Below are 4,754 nucleotides of genomic sequence, written 5' to 3' on the forward strand. Positions count from 1 at the left end.
CGTATTATTATAAAAAGCAAAAAAAAAAAAATAGTGGCTGCTCTCCCTGTGTTTGACCCGTAGCTACATTGATCCATACGCTTACGGTTATATTTTAAATTTTAAACAAGTTTTTGGCGCCGTTGCTGGGGATCTGGGATATGATATCCAAAAGAGAGATGTTCACTTCTATCTTTTTGAAGACTTCTAAGATTTTATCTATGGAAACTGTTTTCTTTTTGTTTACCAAGCGATTAGGAAATGGGACAGGATGAACATAAGGACTGTTAGGGATTTGCCCCTGTTCAGAAGAATCATTTTTGGTTTCCTCAACCAAATTATTTTTAGTTTCAGAAGAATCTTTAGGCTCATTAGACGAACCTGGAACAAGAGGCACACTTGTGTCCTCAACTAAAGGAGAGTTAATATGAGTAAAGGATGGGGAAGAGTTAGGAACACTCTGTTGGTACTCTCTACCACTCCTAAGGGCATAAATAACATTAAATTGGTTGGAGGGCCCTTGTTGGGCCTGACCTTGTACTACATTCAGTGGTGCATTAGTTGGTGCTTGTGAGCTAACAGGCTGATGATGCCTAGGGTTAAGCTCTGGTTGACTGGGTAAAGTTTCCTTCTCCCTCTCACGCATAATTGAGATAACTCAAGTGAGTTCTCTCATAAGATTTTGATGGTTTGTCATGAGGAGGGCCATATTTTTTTCTAAGCCACTTATTCTACTTGCCTCTCTAGTGTTGGTAAACTTAGGGGGTTGCTGATAAGATGATACGAGAGGGGCCCTTAGAAAACTAACTTGCGGTCCTACATTTGGCCTAGAAAAAGTATTTTGAAAAAATGATTATTGTGCAAAGGGAGGCCTCTGGGGTCCAGGTTGATTTTGATTATAAAAATTGGAAGGCCCTGCTTAGTTCCCCTGATTCCAGGAGAAATTTGGATGATTTTTCCATCCTAGATTGTAGGTGTTACTATATGGATTATTCTAGTATAAGGCATTAACACTATCATTAGAAGTGCCCCCAGAGCTGTTGGGACATTCTTCTATGACATGTTCAGGGGACTGGCACCAAACACACATCTTAACCAAATTGACTGATGATGGCTCTCTAGGAACAATAGCCTCAATCCTCTTGATTAGGCTATCCAAATGGGTTTCCTTGACTACTATCTCATCCACAAAATATCCTTTCACTCTTATGGTTCTTTCACTCTCTTGGGTTGATTCCCACTCACTGGTTTTGTCAGCTAAGTCAAGTAAGAATTCTCATGCCTTTCCTTCATCTGGATGTGAATCCCTCAGGGCACATATACTCTATCATTTGTTTAGTTGGGTAATCAATACCCTCATAAATTAATTGACATAAATGCTACAAGTCTAGGCCATGGTGAGGGCATTCTTGGAGTAGATCCTTAAATCTCTTCATAAGTTTGGAAAATGACTCACTAGACTTTTGCTTAAACTGAAGGATATCATTTCTAAGCTTATTAGTCTTGTGAGTTAGGAAAAACTTCCTAAGGAAGACAACTGTGAACTGTTCCCATGAAGTTATGGAATTTGTGGGTAACCCATACAACCACTTCTTAGCTTAGTCTTTCAATACAAATGTGATGAACCTAAGCTCAGCAGCATCATCAGAAATTTGTTGTATCTTAATTAGAACACATACCTCTTCAAATTCCCTTAGAAATAGGTATGCATCTTCAAAGGTCAGCCCATGAAACTAGGGCAACATAGTGATGTACTGAGATTTGAGCTCAAAATTATTACCCTGGGCTTATGGTAGAACTATGCAGGAAGGTTGGACTACTCTAGCAAGGTAGAACCTATCTTTCAGAGATTTAGATGGAGGATTTTGTTATTGGTCTCCCATATTGAAGGGTTTTAAAGAAAACAAACGTATAGGATCATTACTTGTTAGATCTCTTCTTTCTAACCGATTCTTAGTAACATACACACTTAACACTCATGCAATAGAAAACTACCCACAACTAGAGTAAGACAAGCACAAAAGAATAGAAAGAAAACTATTTTTTTAATGATTTTTTTTTTGACTTTTTAGAAGCTTACCGACAGGGATCCGGGGTTGCTCAGGTCAATTCCTGAGGTACTGCTACAGGGCAAAACCTGTCTTTATTATACTGTGAGGTATAGCAACCTCCACTGATACAACTATTATTGTAAGTTGTTCTTCTCAGGAATTCAATAAAAGAAAAACAAAAATAAAACAAAGCAAATAAAGCACTCCGATTTACTAAAAGAAAAAAAAAAATAACATGGAACTGTCTCCCCGACAACGACACCAAAAACTTATTTGTAATACCTAGCTTGTATCATAGGTAATACCTACATAAAGCATGCGTTACTTGACCTTGGCACAAGTGTGAATCTTTTACCTTACCATGTGTACAAGTAATTAGAATTGGGAGAATTAAGAGCCACTAGAACTACTCTTCAGTTGGCAGATAGGTCTGTTAAGATTCCTAAAAGTATGGTTAAGGATGTCTTACTAAAGGTGGGGGAATTTATTTTCCCTGCTAATTTCATTATGTTAGATACCAAGCCCTTCTCAACCAATGATGAGATCCCAATAAGTTTAGAAAAACCATTCTTGGCTACCAATAATACATTAGTCAATTACAAGAATGGTTTCCTGAAGTTATATTTTGATAACCAAACTATTGAGTTTAATATGTTTAGGATAGGCAAGCAACCACATACGGAAGAAGAGATCAATATGCTTAAGGATTTTTTGGATTTTTCTGATGATTTAACTACCAACTTTGATATTGATTTTGATTCAAAATTTCAAAGCGTATAGATGAGTTGGATGATGATAGTAAAAAAAAATTTCTGAAGTCTTGAGTCTTCACATACCTATGGAGCCCTTAGGACCCCTTGCCAATTCCATTCTCAAACCTTCCTTAGTTGAGCCCTAGAAGCTAGATCTTAAGGAGTTGCCATTTAATTTGAGGTATGCTTTCTTAGGGCCTGACCAGACTCTTTCTATAATAATTTATTTCAATTTGACTTCTAGCCAGGAAGAGGAGTTACTTAAAGTGTTAAAAGACAATAAGGAAGCCCTAGGTTGGACCATGGCTGATATCAAGGGTATAAGCCCTTCTATTGTGCAACATCATATACATCTTATGGAGGATTCCAAACCATCAACGGAACCCCAAAGAAAAGCTAACCCAGTGATGATGGAAGCCATTAAGAAAGAGATCCTCAAGTGCTTGGATCATGGAATAATTTATCCTATTTCTGACAGCCAATGGGTAAGCCCAGTTCACGTAGTGCCTAAAAAGTTTGGTATGATTGTAATTTTCAATACCACTAATGAACTAATTCCAACCCATGTCCAATCAAGGTGGAGAGTGTGCATAGACTACAGAAAACTTAATGTGGCAACCTGGAAAGACCACTTCCCATTGCCATTCATTGATCAGATGTTAGAGAGGTTAGCTGGACATGAATATTATTATTTTCTTGATGGATATTTCAGCTATAATCAGATCCCAATTGTTTTAGAGGACCAACATAAGACTATTTTTACATGCCCATATGGAACATTTGCTTACAAGCGTATGCCCTTTGGGCTTTGTAATGCCCCTGCTACGTTTCAACGATGCATGATGAGCATCTTTTCTGAAATTGTCAAAAAATTCTTAGAACTATTTATGGATGACTTTTTAATTTATAGGAATTCCTATTTTGAATGTCTTTATCATCTTTTCCTAGTTTTGAAAAGGTGCATATCTAAGAATTTGATTTTGAATTGGAAGAAATGGCATTTTATGGTTAAATCTGGTACTATTTTAGGCTATGTAATATCCAATGAGGGAATTAAAGTAAATAGAGTCAAAGTAGATTTAATTGATAATTTACCACATCCTCAATCTATTAAGGATGCCCAATCTTTTCTAGGGCATGCAGACTTCTACAGAAGATTTATCAAGAACTTTAGTCAATTAGCCCAACCTCTTGCTAAAGATCAAATTCTTGAGTTTTCTAAAGAGTGCCTAGAATCCTTCAAGCAACTTAAAAAGGAGTTGACCAATGCACCCATTATTCAACCACTTGTTTGAACTCAACATTTTGAACTGATGTGTGATGCTTCGGATTTTACCATAGGAGTGGTTTTGGGTCAAAAGATTAATAAGTTACCCACTGTTATTTACTACGCTAGTAGGACTTAAATGATACACAACTCAATTATACAACCACTGAAAAAGAATTTTTAGCTATTATGTTTATATTAGAAAAACTTCGATCTTACTTAGTTGATTCATATGTGGTAGTGTATACTGATCATTTTGCTCTTAGATACTTAGTTCAGAAGAAGGATGCCAAAGCCCGTCTCATTAGGTGGGTTTTACTTTTACAAGAGTTTGATTTGAAAATTAGGGATAAGAAAATAGTTGAAAACCTAGTTACATGCCATTTATCCTGACTTCCCAATTCCTTGACTATTGATTCTCCAGTCAACGAGAACTTTCCAGATGAACAGTTATTTACAGTGTCCAGTGAACTATGGTTTGCTGACATTGTCAACTTCTTAGGTTCAGGTGTGACTCCGGATCACTGGTCCACCCAAGATAAGTATAGGTTTTACATTCCCAAATTAAGTATTTTTTTCTGGGATAATCCTTATTTGCTTAAGATATATCCAGATCAGATTATCCGACAATGTGTACTTGATCATGAGCAGCATTCTATTCTCTCTTTACCATGATTATGCATATGGTGGATACTTTGGACCTAA

The 4,754-nt window shown here is 36.7% G+C and overlaps 1 non-coding gene across 1 annotated transcript; it reads left to right on the forward strand.

Annotated features, from left to right (window-relative positions):
• The first annotated feature begins 1,368 nt into the window (after positions 1-1,368).
• LOC122075014 lies at positions 1,369-1,475 on the forward strand. The gene has a single exon (XR_006139154.1). It is a non-coding gene; the product is annotated as a small nucleolar RNA R71 (small nucleolar RNA).
• Positions 1,476-4,754: the final 3,279 nt, after the last annotated feature.

Source organism: Macadamia integrifolia, chromosome 3, assembly GCF_013358625.1.
Source record: "Macadamia integrifolia cultivar HAES 741 chromosome 3, SCU_Mint_v3, whole genome shotgun sequence".
NCBI classification, from domain to species: Eukaryota; Viridiplantae; Streptophyta; class Magnoliopsida; order Proteales; family Proteaceae; genus Macadamia; species Macadamia integrifolia.